Raw genomic sequence first — 19,580 nt, 5'->3', positions numbered from 1 at the left:
TGTAGTATTTTTATTATTTATAATGCATATTGTATGTCTTTTCATAATACTATGTATTATATATAACAGCTGTAATATGGACTCATCTTTTTGCTTTAAAAAATTTGTTGTATACTTATACCTAAATTGGTGGCTTAGCATAATATGTGTTCAATAAATTTGTTGAAATAATGAATGATAATGATATTTGAAATCAGAATACACCACAATTAAGTACCTGGCCTAAGAGTTATAGAGTGGTGATATCAGAAAAGCTATTTTGCTTGTGTGAGCTTAAAATTTGTCATTTACATAAAAGTAGTCTTACTGCCCTTCTAATATCTTTATTAATATATAATGGATGTTGTCATTTGCACATATCTGAAATGTATATTTTGATAAGTCTCTGACCCATCCCTCTCTTCTTTTATGTACTAGTACCCAGACAATCACTGATATTTTTTAGGGCAATATATATAAATTTGCAATTTCTAGGATTTCAAATAAATGGAATAGTACATTATGCACTCATTTTTTTTCTGTTATCTTTAACTATTTAAGAAACTACCAAAAAGTTTCCCAAAATAACAGTAGTATTTTACATTCTTACCCACAGTATGTGAGAGCTCCACTTTTTCCACATCCTCGCCAACACTTGGTATGACCAGCCATTTTAATTTTAGGCATTCTCGTAGTTGTATAGTGGCATCATATTGTAGTTTTTAACTTGCATTTCCAAATGACAAGTGATGTTGAACTTTTTTTTATGTTTGTCAGACATACATCTTACTGAGTGAAATGTGTATTCAAAACTTTTGCTAATTAAAAACAATTAATTTGTTTGTTTTCTTATTGCTGTATTTGAGAGTTATTCAAATATTTTGGATATAAGTCCTTTACTGTATTTCTGCTTTGTAAAGATTTTTTTTCACCATCTAAGGCTTTTCACTTAATTCTATTAACACTGCAATAAAATTTAATCTATTAATTTATAGATTTATGGGTGATAGTGTTCAAGAAATCAAAGAAATACTTGAGTAATTTAATGTCAAATTTAGAAGGCCAACTTAGAAGGCTTATAGGTTTAAGTTTTATATTTAGGTCAGTGATCAATTTTGAGTTACATTTTGGAGATGGTGAGAGTTATAAACCAATGTTTTTGTTGCTGTTGTTGAAACAGGCATATCTAGCACCCTTTGCTGAAAAGGTCATTCTTTCTCAACTGATTTGCTTTTGTACCTTTATCAACAATCAGGCTCCATAATCGTGTAGGTATATTTCAAGACCCTCTATTGTGTCCCATAGAAATATTCGTCTGTCTTGATATTAACATTGCACTGCCTTGACTACTATTTCTTTACAATAAGTTAAGTCTTGACATTATATAGTGTTATTACTCCAACATTTTTATTTAAAAAAATACTTTGGTTATTCTAGATCTTTCAAATTTCTATATAATTTTCTATATAGATTTTAGAAAATTATGATATTTAGGTCAGAATAAAAAGTATAGGGTGATTACAAATCACAGAAATAAATACTTAAGGCACTCATTAAAATTAAAAAGCTGTTAATATCATGGTCAGAACCTAATAATTATGATGATAATGATGAAATAGATACTAATTTGAATCATTTTCAAATAAATATTTTTAAAATATGAAAAAATACCAAGAGCACTGTGGCACTTTAGGTCTGGCATATTTCAATCTTCTTTCAACCTGTTTTTAATGTATATGTATGTGTTTATAAACACACACACATATTCATGCAAAAATAAAAAATAATTTTATATTATATTATTAATGACAGTATTCTTTTTCATAAGTAATATTACAAAAATCTCTTTCATAACAAGCATGATTTTTTAATGTAGTTAATAATCAATGCTTCAGGTTTATTTTCATTCCTCTGTTGTCTACAAGGTTGATACTTATATACTTCATTACTAGTAGCCATTAGCCTCTAGCTTCTGGTTTAATTAAAAGGAATGTGCAAGTGGAAGACTGGATTGGAGGGGTGAGATACTGGGATGTTTCTTCACTTTGGATCTTGGTGATAGATTTGCTCTGTCCCGTTTCAAGATTCCAGTTACCTCTGAATCCAGTAACACCATTTTCTCCTACTATTTCTTCAGGTCTAGTGAAGGAAATGGCATCTGGCTGTAGGTAGTCCTTGGATAATTCAATATCTGTTGTCTGTTCTCTTAACTCTTCCTACTACTCTGTAAACAATATATTAATTAAATTATCTTCAGAATTTTAGATTTATCTGTCTATTACTTTGTTGGGACACTGACTAATATAACACACTTGGAAGAAAGTTTAATAATATTACATATAATGAAACTGACACTCTCAAGTTTAAATGAACTATTTAGATTTCCATATTGTGTTAGATTTTGAAAAATGTAAAGATATGAGGGTGAAAACACTTTTGTTAGACCCAGACAAAGCAGAGCCAGGAAGTCACAAAAAGGAGTATTGTGCTTATATGTCTGAGATAAGAACTGTTTCCAAGGACTTTTTAAAAATGCCACAGAAAACCCTTTTACACCCTTCACACATCTTCTGCTCTGACAAAGTCCATCACTAGACATTCTTTGGTACTGCAGTAATTCAAAAACGACGCAGCCGGGCGCGGTGACTCAACGCCTGTAATCCCGGCACTTTGGAAGGCCGAGGCAGGCGGATCACAAGGTCAGGAGATCGAGACCATCCTGGCTAACACGGTGAAACCCCGTCTCTACTAAAAATACAAAACAGTGGCAGGGCGAGGTGGCGGGCGCCTGTAGTCCCAGCTACTCGGGAGGCTGAGGCAGGAAAATGGCGGGAACCCGGGAGGCGGAGCTTGCAGTGAGCTGAGATCGTGCCAGTGCACTTCAGCCTGGGCAACAGAGGGAGACTCCATCTCAAAAAATAATAATAAAATAAAATAAAATAAAAATAGATAAATAAATAAATAAATAAATAAATAAATAAATAAATAAGATGTTGCTCTCACAAGAATACTTCCCCAATAATGGCATCTCCATCAACAACTCTATCTTTGAGTCTCTGGAACCAGTGAACTTAGTTTCTTGCTTACGTGGAACTTTCCATTTTGCTAATAAAAGCATCCATTTGTGTCTATTTATTTTTCCTCTCCCGATGTACTGCTGGTAATTCCATGCATTCCAGATTATAATCCTTATTTCTCATTTGTGAGTCAACTTAACATATTTGGATACAATTTTCTCTGATGTTCCTTTTTTAGGTGGACAGTATGGGTGCCTGTTTTATTCATTTTGCAAATACACACTGTATATTTATATTCCAGTCTCTAATAATAACCAGATGAATAATACATGTTGTATACTTAGGAGAGAAAAGATTTTTTTTTTTTAAAGCTGTTTCCGTTCAGCTTATCACATAGTTGAGATAAACAACATTGGTAACAGAAAAAAAAAAAAAAAAAAAAAAAAGCATTGTAGTGAGGACAGGGAATCTATCCAAGTATGACAGTGAGTCAAGTCACAGTGTGGACTTGACTTCTTGGAGGAGCTGAAATAATTTTAGTTTACTATGTAAAGGCATATCTGAGATTAGCTCATTTGTCTGCACTTTTAAAGTAAAGTAGGTTTCTAATTTCATTTTTGGTCTTTGTCTAAGAAAGATATATCATTGAAAAACAGTACATAGATTCAGATGATGACAGACTCAAAGTACTGTTTCTTGGCAAAGCTGTTCTCTCCATTGTTATTTACATGAGATCTTGAAAAGATTGTTAAAACCAAGTCACACAAGAATAGGTGAAATATAAGACCTTAAGATGATGTTATCAAAGGATATTTACTGAAATTGAAAAGTAATCATGATGTAAAATTAATTTTAAAACAATGTCTAAGACAGTGTTATATTATACATTTCATCCATATGAAGGATTAATCAATAAGGATGTAAAGAACTAGCGAAGAATGCCGACTGCCATTTCCTCATCCTGCCCCAACTCAAGAGATACCATAAAACATGAGAGTATGTGGATCTTCAAACCAAATAAAAAAGGCAAAGAAATCCAAGGAAAATTGAAGGAAGGTTGTCAAATGAGAATATCCCAGACCAGAGTGAAAAAGGTTTGAATGTCACAGTGTGGGGATAGTTTAGGTGAAAGTCTTCCCTCCCTAACAACATAAAAAGGACAAACAGCAACACTTGTCCAGGAGTATAAGGTTTGCCAGAGTTTCAACACAGCAATGTTAAGATGGGATGAGAAGCAGATGAAGAGGTCTAGGCAGACTTCTCACCAGTGAGAGCTCCCTGCAATCCCTCTGTTACTATACTGTGAGGAATGGGACACTGTAGTTTTAGAAGAATATCAGTGCCCAGAGTGAAAATATACAAAAGTCAGTGTATCTGATAAGAAAGTATTAAATAGAGGTAAGGGGAAAAGGAGAGAGTGGTTTTATCCTAAATTTTCTGTTCCATTTTTTCTGTCATTGGACTTTCCCTATCCTCCTTCTTATACAACAGCAACCCTGCCATAAAAAGCCACAAAGGTTGGCAAAACTCAATGTTGAGTCTTGGACCTCCGCTTTCGCATGTTAAAAGCAGATAACTAAAGCTATCAGAGAAAATGAGATTTTGTACAAAAATAGGCATAGATTGCTCTACTCTGGGGTATCAAAAACTCTATGCATTTAAGTCCTGTAAATCCTCAGTGACAAATTCTATTCATGTCTTGATATTTAAAAATGAATGAGATGGAAGTTCCAAAAATTTAAATGATACATTGGAGTCTACTTTAGATTTCTAAATCTTTTTCATAGAGTAATATTCCTCATTTTCACATTCATTTTCTGTCTAAATAAAGTTTTAAGTCAACATTTAATTTTTTTTCACTTTGCCAATACATATACAAAAGGAATATAAATTGCTAAAAATACATGCGTTATATTTACTTATATTGTTCTTATATGATGGAGGAAAAACGAACAAAATGAAAATATTTATTAGCTGAGCTAACACAAAGCCCTCCTCCAAACTTTTGCAAACTGTGCTAATGTGATTATTTTTAATCCCATATTTTTGAGTGGTAAATAAACTTTAGGAACTCAAAGCATTATTTTTACACATTTCATCTTTCATTAATAAGTCTTGAAGCAGCACCTACCCCTCTTCCCTGTGAAGTGCTTGTTTTGCATTCCTTTTTGCCTGAGAGTCTTCCTCTCAGCAGTATTTCAGAACTGACACTTTTGCTTGTGGTGATAAGAGCTTGAGGTCTCGGTAGCATGCTGAGTACTCCAGAGTGTCCAAACAACAAATGAAGGCCCTATACCTATAAAATCAGAAGATCAGCAAGACATTGACAGTGAGTATTGCAGTGTGGGGAAAAGAATCAAGCAGGTAAATTAATCATAATCTAGCTTTACCTTTGTAAAAAAAAAAAAAAAAAAAAAAATCAGGTGAGGCTATTTCGTATTATAGTTGGCCCTACCATTAATTTCTGATTTTACTTTAAATTCTGGATGACAACAGCCTAGAAGAAATGCTGTTTGTTTATAAAAGAGGTATAAATATATGTAAAACATTTCTAAAACTGTTTCTAAAACAGATTTCTATGTGCTTTGAAATATGCCCGAACAATATGTTTAGGAATAGTTAAATTTGGACAGTGAAAACTAACGAAGGACTAAATGGGCCAACCATTATCTGACCTGCAGTTGATGATGTTAATAACAAGCACTTAAAAAAAAAAATCAGGATTTTGGGGGTTTGTTTCGTTTTGTTTTTAATATGAGCTATTCTGTAGACCCAAAAGAAAGACACATATTTCTTTTTTTTTTTTTTTTCCCCACAATGATTAAGCACAATCCAGGTTTTTCAAGCTTCCCCAACTGCCTCTATAGACAGGATTTTATAATAGGATTAACCAGGATGTCATAGCTTCTTTCCTATAACCTCAGATATAAAAACTGCGGTCTGTCAAACTAATCCTTCTAAGTATTTCTGGGGCATCTTTTATGTGCTCTTGAGAATGGCTTCTCCTGCCAGTCATAGCTGTCCCTAAAAGCAGGAGCTAAAGACAGTCTTATCCAACAAGCATCTCATCTTCTGCTCAAGCACTAGCTGTAGAGTTTCCAGGATAACAAAGCTCTTTCCTTTCGATTGTTTTTCTTTCCTTTTCCTTCTCTTTTCTGTTCCTTCCTTCCTTTTCTGTTCCTTCCTTCCTTTTCTTTCTTTCTTTCTTTCTTTCTTTCTTTCTTTCTTTCTTTCTTTCTTTCTTTCTTTCTTTCTTTCTTTCCTTCCTTCCTTCCTTCCTTCCTTCCTTCCTTCCTTCCTTCCTTCCTTCCTTCCTTCCTTCCTTCCTTCCTTTCTTTCTTTCTTTCTTTCTTTCTTTCTTTCTTTCTTTCTTTCTTTCTTTCTTTCTTTCTTTCTTTTTCTTTCTTCCTTTCCTTTCCTTTCCTTTTTTCCTCTCTCCATGTTTCTTTCCCTTTGGTTATTAAAATAGGTATTTATAATACCTATACTTTACAAAGTCTTTATACTATAACTCTTTAAAATTCCTTTTCTTTCTTTTTTTTCTATTCCCCAGTCCACCAAGTTCAATAACTTCCATACTAATAGTATTTAAAGCACGTTTCTTAAGACTTAAGAAAACTCAAAAGTAAATGTTAACCCATAACTAAGAATAAATACTGAAAATTTTAAAAATAGTTATTATTTTTTCTTTGAGACAGTGTCTCACTCTGTTGCTCAGGCTGGAGTACAGTGGCATCAACACAGCTCACTGCAGTCTCAGTTTCCCAGGCTCAAGCAATTATCCTGCCTCAGCCTCTCAAGTAGCTAGGATTACAGGTGCTCACCACATGGGCCTGGGTAATTTTAAAATTTTTTTAAGAGATGGGGTTTTCCTCTCTTGCCCAAGCTACATAACTATGCTTTAAATGCTACTTGTACACATTCTGATTTGAAATATTTTATCTTAATTCTACATTTGGTATCTATTTAGCTATAGATCAAACTCAAGATTCTTGCTTTTGGTCTGTGCCCTTTTTGTTGTTGGTCTACTTCTTCCTTCCTTGAATACGTACCACAGGGCCTTGCATAAAGCATGAATGAGCCCAGTGGAGGGGAACCAGTTATAATGTGAACAGCAAGCACTATACTGCATTCAGCATTTTCTCTTCTCCTCTAACAACCAAACATTTTTACTGGGTCATTTAGTGTACTTGAATCACAGTAGACTTATTAACCCTGATGTAAATCAGATTTGGTGACCTGCTCTTTCAATTTGCCAGACATATCAAAACATGTCTAATTTTGTTTATTCTTGAAACGTAAATATGCTATACCCACCTTATTTTATCTTTATTTTCAAAGATTAATCAGGTTGGTATATCCTTCTAGAACACAGTAACAAAAATGTCTGAGTCAGGCTGGCAGTTTTTCACTGTTAATGTGATCTTTCATTTCAATTGAACTTTAAGAAAATATGCACCTCATAAAAAACCATAAAAGAAACCATAAAGAGACTTCTTGACTCTTTCAACTGGACTCATTATACAGCTTGGCTGTACTAGGAAAATGTGTGTACGATCTTTTAATCAATAATCAAAGCTATCAGCTCTTACTAGAGATGGTTTTCAGATCCTGAATAGCCATCACTGCATATTAGTGAATCAAACACCTTCTTTGCATTCAGTAGGAGCATTATTATACAGATCAAATCGATCTAAAATGAAAAGCAGGGCAGCCATATTTAGTGAAGAAGACAATAACAAAGTGGCAGTGGAAGAGCTTTGGGAATATGTGTGGAGGTTTTTTTTTTTTTTTGCTTATTTTTGTTTTCCTCTCTCTTTTAGTAATATCTGCTGGAACCATGATCCTGTGGTGAGCTACCTTCCTCACTGCATCATTTTTCTGTACCAGGTTAGCTGAAGAGGTAAATGGAGAATCACTATCTCCAGCCCTTTGTATAAAGCATGACAATATTACACACAATAATGTTCTTAACACTCTTATAATTTAATGAAAAATTGAAACAATGCACAGAAGCATGACATTTGATATATTGAAAGCTTCAAGTGAATAAATTTTCTAACAACTCCTAGCAACACTGACCCATGAGTTTTAGAAGGAATAACAGCCTTGCTAAAAGCAGTATCATGAATGAGTCATTTTGAAAATCTGACTCAGAGAACAAAAGTTCAGCCTTAGCCTTATGACAATGACCCAAAGCATATTGCATAGATAATTCAGCTGAACAATGAGATTTAGATTCTTCAGTTGCTTAATGAGCATTGTGACAGAATCAGGTGTTAAATTATTATGGTGAAGATAGATAATTACCCAGCCAAATTATTTTCAAGTACTGCAGTATTGTGAATGTGGAACCACTTTAAGTCATCATACTCATTATCATTACTTACTGAGAAAGAGCAACAGAGTGATCAAGCAGATTACACAGCCTCTGGAATTTCCATACCAAAGAAAAGTGTGTAAAGGAGATAATTTAATGAAACTTAATAAACATCGGCCGGGCGCGGTGGTGGCTCACGCCTGTAATTCCAGCACTTTGGGAGGCCGAGGCGGGCAGATCACGAAGTCAGGAGATCGAGACCATCCTGGCTAACACGGTGAAACCCAGTCTCTACTAAAAATACAAAAAATTAGCCGGGCGAGGTGGCGGGTGCCTGTAGTCCCAGCTACTCGGGAGGCTGAGGCAGGAGAATGGCGTGAACCCGGGAGGCGGAGCTTGCAGTGAGCCGAGATCGCGCCACTGCACTCCAGCCTGGGCAACAGAGCGGGACTTCGTCTCAAAAAAAAAAAAAAAAAAAGAAAAAGAAAAAAAGAAAAAAAAACACCAGCAAAGAAAAGAAAAAAGAAACACCAGCAACACCAGCAACAGGTGCTTACACTTTAATTGAGATTAAGTAATCAAAACATTTAAAAAAGTTATAAAGATAGTAGAAATATTTTATGTATATATTCTGTTTTGAAATATTTTGTTCTTCTTGATTTTAAGGTAGACAATATCTGCTGAGCCATTCTTCAAACTCAGAGTATGACATTAAGTCTGTGTTTCGTCATTGCTGGTCTACTTATTTTTACTTCTTACTTCCAAGTCTGTATGTCTCAAAGGCTTTACCTTTTCCCTCTGCCAGCTCAGATGCAGGCAAGCTAACAATCATCTTTCAACTTAAATACTGAAAGGTAGGGAGAGTAAGTTCTGTCATTGTATTGCTATTGTACCATTCTAAAATAAAATTGTTACATTTTTGCATATAACATTTTTGGAGCCGTCTAAAACAGACTATGTTTTTGAATAAAAATTTTAATATGATAATATGTTTTTCGTGTACCCTTTCAAATATGTTCATTTTACATTGGTTATTACACACTAAAATCAGTTGTCCTTATAATAATTGTTATTATTACTTTAATTTTTAAAATTTCAATAGGTTTTTGGGGAACAGGTGGTGTTTGGTTACATGAATAAGTTATTTAGTGGTGATTTATGAAATTATGGTTCACCCATTGCCTGACCAGTGTACACTGTATCAAATGTGCAGTCTTTTATTCCTCATCACCCCTCATCCCCACTCACTGAGTTCCCCAAGTCCAATGTATCATTTTTACGCCTTTGCATCCTCATAGCTTAGCTCCCATATGAGAGTGTGAACGTACAATGTTGGGTTTCCCATTCCTGAGTTACTTCACTTAGAATAATAGTCTCCATTTCCATTTGGATTGCTGTGAATGTCATTATTTCATTCCTTTTTATGCCTGAGTAGTATTTCATGTCTATATGTACCACATTTTCTTCATTCACTTGCTGATTGATGGGATTTGGGCTGGTTCCATATTTTTGTAATTGCAAATTGTGCTGCTATAAACATGTATGTGCAAGTGTCTTTGTCGTATAATGACTTGTTTTCTTCTGGGTAGACAGCCTAGTAATGGGGTTACTGGATTAAACAATTGATCTACTTTTAGTTCTTTAAGGAATCTCCATACTGTTTTCCATTGTGATTATACTAGTTTACATTCCCACCAACAGTGTAAAAGTGTTCCCTTTTCACCACATCCACACCAATATCTACTATTATTATTTTTATTTTTTTCATTAATCATTATTATTTTATTAATTCTTGCAGGAGTGAAGTGATATCGTATTGTGGTTTTGCTTTGCATTTCCCTGATCATTAGTGACGTTGAGCATTTTTCTATATGCTTGTTGGCCATTAGTATATCTTCTTTTAAGAATTGTCTATTCATGTCCTTGGCCCATTTTTTGATGGAATTTTTGGTTTTTTTCTTGCTGATTTATTTGAGTTCTTTGTAGATTCTGGATATTAGTCCTTTGTCGGATGCATAGATTTTGAAGATTTTCTCCTACTCTGTCTGTTAATTCTACTGATTATTTCTTCTGCTGTGCAGAAGCTTTTTGGTTTAATTAAGTCCCACCTATTTATCTTTGTTTTTGTTGCATTTGCTTTTGGGTTCTTGGTCATGAACTATTTGCCTAAGCCAATGTCTGCAAAGGTTTTCTGATGTTATGTTCTAGAATTTTCATGGTTTCAGAGATTAGATTTAAGTCTTTGTTCCACCTTGAGTTGATTTTTGTATAAGGTGAGAGATGAGGATCCAGTTTTATTCTTCTACATGTGGCTTTCTAATTACCTCAGCACTATTTGTTGCATAGGATTCCTTTCCTCACTTTAACATTTTGTTTGGTTTGTTGAAGATCAGTTGACTCTAAGCATTTGACATTATTTCCATGTTCTCTATTCTGTTACATTGGTCTATGTCCCTAATTTTATACCCAAACCATACTGTTTGGGTGACTATGACCTTATAGTATAGTTTGAAGTCAAGTAGTGTGACGCCTTCAGATTCGTTCCTTTTGCTTGATCTTGATTTGGCTATGTGGGCTTTTTTGTTGTCATTGTTTCCATATAAATTTTGGATTTTTTTATTCTAGTTCTGTGAAGAATGGTATTTACATGGGAATTTCATTGAATGTATAGATTGCTTTTGGCAATATGGTCGGTTTCACAATATTAATTTTACCCATCCATGAGCATGGTTGGGTTCCATTTGTTTGTGTCATCTATGGTTTCTTTTAGCAGTGTTTTGTAGTTTTCTTCATAGAGGTCTTTCCTCTTTTTGGTTAGGTATATACTTAAGCATTTTATTATTATTATTATTATCTTTGCAGCTATTGTGAAAGGTGTTGAGTTCTTGATTTGATTCTCAGCTTGGTCACTATTGTTGTAGAGCAGAGCTTCTGATTTGTGTATGTTAATTTTGTATCCTGAAATTTTGCCGAATTTATTTAACAGATCCTGGATTTTGTCAAATTCTTTTTCTGTGTCTATTGAGATGATCATTTGATTTTTGTTTTTAATTCTGCTTATTTGGTGTATCACATTTATTTACTTATATATATTAAACCATCCCTGCATCCCTGGTATGAAACCCAGTTGATCATGGGGCATTTTCTTATTGATATGCTGTTTAATTTGGATCACTAGTATTTTGTTGAAGATTTTTCCATCTATATTCATCAGGGATATTGATCTGTAGTTTTCTTTTTCTGTCATGCTCTTCCCTGGTTTTCGTATTAAGGTGATGCTGGCTTCATAGAGTGATTTAGGGAATCTTCCCTCTTTTTCTATCTTTTGGAATATGTCAATGGATTTGGACCAGTTCTTCTTTGAATGTTTGTTAGAATTCAGCTTCTGATAGAAGTCAGGTCCTGGACTATTTTGTTTTTGGCAATTTTTTTATTACCATTTCAATCTCGCTGCTTGTTATTGATCTGTTCAGAGATTATCTTCCTAGTTTAATCTAGGAAGGTTGTATATTTCCAGGAATCTCCTCTGGGTTTCTAGCTTATCCACATAAATGTGTTTATGGTATTCTTGAATGATATTTTGTATTTCTGTGTTATCAGTTGTAAAATCTCCCATTTTGTTTCTAATTGAGTTTATTTGAATGTTCACTCTTCTTGATTAATCTCGTTAATAGTCTAATTTTATTTATCTTTTCAAATAGTCTAATTTTATTTATCTTTTAAAAAACCCAGATTTTTGTTTCCTGTATCTTTTGTGTTGTTTTTGTTTCTTTAATTTTTTTTTTTTTTTTTTTTTTTTTTTTTTTTTTTTTTCTGCTTTGATCTTTGTTATTTCTTTTCTTCTACTGGGCTTGCATTTGGATTGTTCTTGTTTCTCTAGTCCCATTAGGTGTAACCTTAGATTGTCTGTTTGTGCTCTTTCAGGCTTTTTGATGTAGGCATTTAATGCTATGAACTTCCCTATTAGCACCACCACTTTTGTTGTATCCCAGAAGTTTTAATAGGTTGTTTCACTATTACCTTCAGTTCAAGTCATTTTTAAATTTCCATCTTGATTTCATTGTTGACCCAATGATCATTCAGGAGCAGGTTATTTAATTTCCTTTTATTTGCTTGGTTTTGAGGGTTCCTCTGGGAGCTGATTTACAATTTTATTCCACTGTGGTCTGAGAGATTACTTGATATAATTTCAATTTTCTTAAATTTACTGAATCTTCTTTTGTGGCTACCACATAGCCTATTGTGAAGAATGTACCATGTGCTGATGAATAGAATGTACTCTGTAATATCTATTAAGTCCATTTGTTCTAGGGTATCCTATCCACCATTTTAATCACAAACTCTGTCCTTCTAATTAAATATTAATTCATACTTACAGTGTGGTCAGCAGAATTATAAAATGGCTTTCAAGATCCTTGTCTCTTGATGTATAAAACCTGCTTAACCTGCAGGGACTTTGAATAAGTTTGATTTTGTTCCTGTAGGTAGTTTATATTACTTGGCATAATTGACTTTGAGAAAGGAATATTATCTAGGGCAACCTGACTTAATCTTTCAGCTCTTAAAAGAGCCCAGAATCTTCTTGAAGTCAGAGATTCAAGGTATAAGAGGGTCATCATCCATTGTGAGTTATTTGACCAGGGAAGTATAGCCTCTAGGAGCTGAAAGTGTCTGGCAGCTGACAGGCAGCAGGAAAATGAGTTCCTCGGTACTATAAGGAACTAAATTCAGCGGACAACCTGAATGAACTTGGAAAGGAAATATTCCCGGCCTGGCGCAGTGGCTCATGCCAGGAATCCCAGCACTTTGAGAGGTCGAGGCGGGTGGGTCACCTGAGGTCAGGAGTTTGAGACAAGCCTAGCCAACATGGTGAAACCCCGTCTCTACTAAAAAAAATACAAAAATTAGCTGGGCATGGAGGCGGGCACCTGTAATCCCAGCTACTCGAAAGGTAGAGGCAGGAGATTCGATTGAACTCAGGAGACAGAGGTTGCAGTGAGCCGAGATGGCGCCATCGCACTCCAGCCTGGGCGAAAAGAGCAAAACTCCACCTCAAAAAAAAAAAAAAAAAAAAGAAGGAAAGAAAGAAATATTCCCCATGGTCTCTAGAAAAAGTAGCACAGCCCCACCAACATTTTGTTTTCAGTCTTGTACAGCCTGGGCAGCACATCAGTCATGCTAAGCCTGAATGTCTGAGCTACGGAACTGTGAGCTAATAATAAGTGGGCATTATTTGAAATGCTATGTTTGTGGTACTGTGTTATGTAACAACAGCAGATTCTAATACAAGCAGTGTCTATAATATGCTAAATTTTTCACATTTATTGTTACATTTAACAATGAAAGTAATCCCATGAGAAAAGTATTGTTACTTCTGTTTTAAAATGAGAATAAAAAATGATCGAGGGGATAACTTGCCTCAAGTCAGGAATTAGATTAAAAATCTCATCTATCTGAACTGAAAAATGTAATTTTATCCACTAAATTATGTTTTTATTCCTGTGGTATTTTCTTTCCATACTGTGATCTGAACCAGAGTCTGAACTATCTTGATAATGAAATCACTAAACAGATGAAAGTCTAAAATTTGTTTTAATAACTAACAGAAAAGTAGGAAAAAGGAAACAGAAATGCAAAACAACAAAAGCAAATTAAAACAAAAACTAAAATGGGAGACTCAAGTCTTAATATGCCAATAAATACATTAAATATAAATACACTAAATATACAAATTATAAAACACATACTAGAAGATTGGATTGAAAAACCATGATCCAACTATTAGTTGTCTACAAAAAATCACTTAAAATGTAATGATATAGGTCAGCTAAAAGGGGAAGTATGGAAACACATATATAATGTAAACATTAATCAAAGTAAAGAGGAAGTGGCTATATTTTGTATAAAGTGTACTTCAGAGCAAAAAAATTTTCAGAGACAGAGAAGGTGTTATATAATGATAAATTGGTCAATCCACCAAGCTGTGGATTCACATAGCAATAATAAATGAGTATTCACCAAACTAGAGCTGCAGATTATGCAAGGCAAAAACTGATAGAACATTAAGGAAAAATATACTAACCCACAATTATAGTTGGTGACTTCAATACCTCCCTCAATAATTGATAGAATGACAAGAAAAAAAAAGAACAAAGATTTCAATTACACTATCAACCAACAGATAAAAGTGACATTTATAGATTAGTTCACACAATAATGGCAGAATAGATTTTTTTTTACATTCCTCCAGAAAATACACCAAGATAGACTACATCCTGGAAACAAAAAAAACAGGGCTCAATAAATTTAAAAGAATTATAATTATATGTGTGGTGTTCTCTATTTAAAATGAAATTAAACTAGAAATTAATAACAAAAAGATAATAAGGAAAAACTTCAAAACTTGAAAACTAAACAACGCAATTATAAATAACTCACGGGTCAAAGAGGATGTCCCAAGGGGCATTAAATACAAATGCAAACAGAAAACATTGAACCAGATAAAGTTTAAAATACAACATTTCAAAATTTGTTGAATTCAGCTAAAACAATGTTGTATGGAAAATTTGTAGCTTTAAATGTTCGTATTAGAAAAATTGAAGTATAGGAAATCAATAAACTAAACTTTCACTTCAAGAACCTATCAAAAGACAGAAAAATAAATGAAAACTAAGCAAAATAAGGAAATAATAAAAATAAGAGCATAAATTAATGGAATTCAAAGAAGACCAATTTAAAAAGCAATGAATTAGATATTTCTTAAAATATTTATTAGTTTAACAAGTTTGTATAAAAACTGAGAAGAAAAAGAAACAAGAAATAAATTGTCAATATCAGAATGAAGATATAGATATCACTACCTACCCTACAGATACCAAAAGGATGAGAAGGGAACACTATGAATAATTCTAACCATATATTTGACAACTTAAATGAATTGAAATAATCCTTAAAAAAACACAAAGTGCTACGATTCACCCAATATGACGTAATTTAAATTATATATTAAAAGAATTGAATTTATAATCATATATTAAAATTTATTCTATAAAATGAATTTACTATATAAAATATGATATATATATGCAGAGAGCGAGAGACATTTTATTTAATTCTACCAAGCTTTTAATAAAAAATTAATATGAATTCCATATAATTTCTTCTATAAGACAGAAGAGATGGAAATACATTTCATTTATTTTAGGAAGCTAATATTATTCTTATACCAAACTAGAAAGTGGATAAAAACAAAGAACACCACAGATGTGATCTTAACTACTGTTTTGCAAGTTTTTACCATTAAGTGAAATTTAGTAAAGATATATGAAATTTCTCTGCATTATTTCTTAAAACTGTATGATAATCTCTTTTTAAAAAGACTATTTTTACAGAAGTTTTAGGTTCACTGGAGAATTAAAAGGAAGGTACAGAGAATTTCCATATAATTCTGCCCCCACACATGCATGCTTCCTCCATTATCAACATTCTCCAACCAGTGTAGTGCACTATTTTATGTTTGATGAACACATCAGTTACTCAATGTTTTTAGTTTATATAAGGGCTCATATTGGTGTTGTACAACATTCTAAGGGTTTGACCAAATGTATAATGTCATGTATTCACCATTATAATATGAGAAAAAGTATTTCACTGCTCTAAAAATTATCTGTGCTCCACCTATTCAATTCTCTTCTCCCAACCCCAGGCACCCATTGAACTTCTACTCTCTCCATAGTTATTTCTTAACCAGAATATTATATAATTGGAATCATACAGTATGTAGTACTTTTCAGATTGGCATCTTAGCCCTATGTATTTAAGGTCCCTCCATATACTTCCATGGCTTGATAGCTCATTTCCTTTTAGCACTGAAAATATTCCATTGTCTGGATGTACCACAACTTATTTATCCATATAACTACTGAAGGACATCTTGGTTGCTTCCAGATTTTGACAATTATGAATGAAGCACCTACAAAAATCGATGTGCAAATTTTTTTGAGTTACCATATGATCCAGCAATCCAATACTGGGTATATACCCAAAAGAAAGCAGAGCAAATTAGTATATTGAAGAGATAGCTGCACTTCTTTGTTCATTGCAGCGTATTCACAGTAGCCAATATATAGAATCAACCTAATTATCCATCAACAGATGAATGGATTAAAAAATGTAGTACCTGCACACAATTAAATATTATTCAGCCATCTAAAACAATAAAATCCTGTCATGTACAACAACATAGATGGAACAGGAAGATATTATAATTGAAATAGGCAGAAAAAGACACATATTGCATGTTCTCACTCATATGTAGGAAAACAAAACATTGATCGCATTGAGACAGAAGATATAATGTTGGTTACCACAGGCTGGAAAGTGTAGTGTGGCAGGCGATAAACAAGAGCTTGTTAATGAGTACAAAAATATCACTACATAGAAAGAATAAGATCTAATATTTGGTAGCACAATAGAGTGACCATAGTTAAAAATAATTTATTATGCACTTCAAAATAACTAGAAGAGTGGATTGGATGTTGCCAACACAAAGAAAAAATAAATGATTAAGATGATGGATATTCCAATTATTCCGACTTAATAAACATTGTATGTTTGTATTAAAATATCACATGTTCCCCATAAATTTGCGCAATTAGTGTATATCCATAACAAGAAAAACTTAAAAATAATTAAAATTTAAGAAATAAAAAGAAGAGTAAGAAGGAGAATCAGAACTTCTCAATTTATTTCACATGAGAGACCTCATTGTCTTTTTCATTGTCAGTTTAGTTGTATCCTACACGCCATCTCTTACAATATTGTATATCTAGGTTTCCGATAAATTCAGAAGAATATTTTATTTGAAGCATTCAAATGTGACTATGTAACAACATGGAATTAGAAAGATGTCTTAAACTCTGTCAAAAAGAAAAACAAAACAAAAATAAACAACCGAAAACAAAAATATTCATTTGCTCTTTATGTAGAGAGAAAAAGCTTTACATGGCACAAAAGTATGCTTCAACAAACTGACTTTATTGAAGGAAATAATAGAACCTGGTTTTCGCAAAGTTAATTGATAATGTTCAACGTACTTCAGTTTCAATCATCATGCTCATTTAGGTCTTGAATTTCTAAAATTTTAGGATTTACTAATTTTTAAGGACTCTTATATTCTAAATTGTATATAAGGACAGATCATTTTAGAAGTGTTATTTGTCTGAAATGTATGTATATTATCTCAAATATATATATCTTCCTGAATGTTGTTCAATAATTATTTGTTTTTCTTGACATCTACCCCTTTCCTTCTGAGACACCCTGCGTTAATCGTGCCTGCAAAACTCCTTTTTCTTTCTAGTTTTATGTCAAGTAGCATCTGCTCTGAGAAATTGGTATTCTCCACCTAAACACTATAATTTGTCAGATGTCCCTCCTCTTTGATCTAACTTTGTAATCCCAAAACTCTTTATGTTTATCTTTATTATGACAAATTGTATACCGTGCTTTAAATATTGATTTTTTTTTTTTTTTTTTTTGCCTGCGTCAAGCACACGGCTGTAACCTTTTAAAGGGCAAAAATGGGGCCTTAAACTTTTGTTTTTCATCACTTCAAAATCACCTGCTTAAAACATGGCAGGCACTTGATACTGCTTGCTCACTTAGACACATAAATGAAACGTAGATGTTTGCATAATGCTTTCTAAGATTACCATTTTTTTGGTTTCTGCTGTAGAAGTATTTTAAAGTAATTGCTCTGCCTTTAAATAACACATGTCCAATTTTGAATTATCAGCTTGTTTCTCTGCACTGAAAACTATTTTTTATGAAAAGATTTCAAACACACTTAGAATCTTAAAAACGTATTTCATTCATCTCACGTATTATTTTTTAACACAATCGTATTTTAAATTTGCCATCAATTTTATTCTTCCAATGTTCAAGAATAAATAGAATCCATCAAATGTTTATACCCTTGTTATTCCAATATTTTTTTCAGCTGTTTTCCTTTAGCACTGAGCTTGCTTCTATTTAATCTATTGTGGGTAATTAAATCGTATCATTTTCCTTTGTACAGATATAACTAAACAGTTATACAATCCCACACTCTAATTGCAAATCATTTAAATCTTATTAATTGATGAATGCATTCATCATTCATTTGAGGTGATGTGGTGAGTCTTCAGAGATAACACCACAGGACAAAACTTCTAGAAAATTCATTATGATCACATAGATTGTGCATCTTCCACACATTCCTTATCTATAGTACGTCCTATCAGTGGGGACTTTGCATACTACCTGTATAAGTCAGTGCTGGCACAGAATCAGACAGGCACAGTGCCCTCTCTAAGAAAATAAAACACTAGTAATCCCACCCAAATATACATAGTGTCCTGTTCAATTATTAGAAGGAGATTATCACCAATATAAGCACTATCTATAATGAGGAAATATGAAGTCTTGATTACTTTTATGACACATAAACCATAATCACCATTAATTTAATGATTACCAACATAGGCAAAAAGAAGCAAAAGCAATAAACATATACAATTCTAGGCTCCTGGTGCTTCTTGAATGCTTGTTTATGCAGACTTGTTACCTCTTTTGTGAAATGGCAGCCAAAAAGACTCTGGGACTATGGCTGATGAAAAACTCAAGGAAAGATTCAAGACCAAGAACAATGATGGTATTAATTTGAGGGTGGCAGGCCATGATGGTTCTGTAGTGCAGTTTAAGATGAAGATGAAGAGGTATACACCACTTAGTAAACTAATGAAAGCCTACTGTGAACGACAGGGCTTGTCAACGAGGCAAATCAGATTCCAGTTTTACAGGCAGCCAATCGATGAAACAGACACATCTGCACATTTGGAAATGGGGTATGAAGATACAACTGATATGTTCTAGCAGTAGACAGGAGGGATCTGCGAAAAAGGAAAGCAGCCAGGGAAGGTGCATCTCATCTTCATTCCAGAACAATGTCCTTAACAGACCAAGATTACATTCTCAATTAGTAAACTGCAATTTGGTTCCATCACATCCTGACTACTATGATACACCTTTTCTTTTTCTTTTTCTTTCTTTCTTTCTTTTTTTTTTTTTTTTCTGGACAGGATCTTACTCTGTCGCCCAAGCTGGAGTGTAGTGATGTGATCATGGTTTACTGTAGCCTTGACCTCCCAGACTCAAGCAATCCTTCCAACTCAGCCACCACATTAGCTGGGGCTACAGGCAGGTGCCACCATGCCCAGCTATTA

At 33.4% G+C, this 19,580-nt stretch overlaps 1 long non-coding RNA gene and 1 pseudogene across 1 annotated transcript; one reads left to right on the top strand and one right to left on the bottom strand.

Moving 5' to 3' along the window:
• Window positions 1-1,877: 1,877 nt before the first annotated feature.
• On the bottom strand, window positions 1,878-13,336 carry LOC139355655 (uncharacterized). The gene is made up of 3 exons (XR_011606470.1): window positions 12,693-13,336; window positions 5,128-5,292; window positions 1,878-2,203 (listed from the first exon to the last, which is right to left on the bottom strand). It is a non-coding gene; the product is annotated as an uncharacterized lncRNA (long non-coding RNA).
• A 5,624-nt stretch (window positions 13,337-18,960) lies between these two features.
• On the top strand, window positions 18,961-19,348 carry LOC112425621 (small ubiquitin-related modifier 2 pseudogene; annotated as a pseudogene).
• Window positions 19,349-19,580: the final 232 nt, after the last annotated feature.

Source organism: Macaca nemestrina, chromosome 8, assembly GCF_043159975.1.
Source record: "Macaca nemestrina isolate mMacNem1 chromosome 8, mMacNem.hap1, whole genome shotgun sequence".
Classification (NCBI taxonomy): domain Eukaryota; kingdom Metazoa; phylum Chordata; class Mammalia; order Primates; family Cercopithecidae; genus Macaca; species Macaca nemestrina.
Note: the sequence above shows the minus strand (reverse complement) of the source record. Positions and strands in the feature narration are given on the sequence as shown.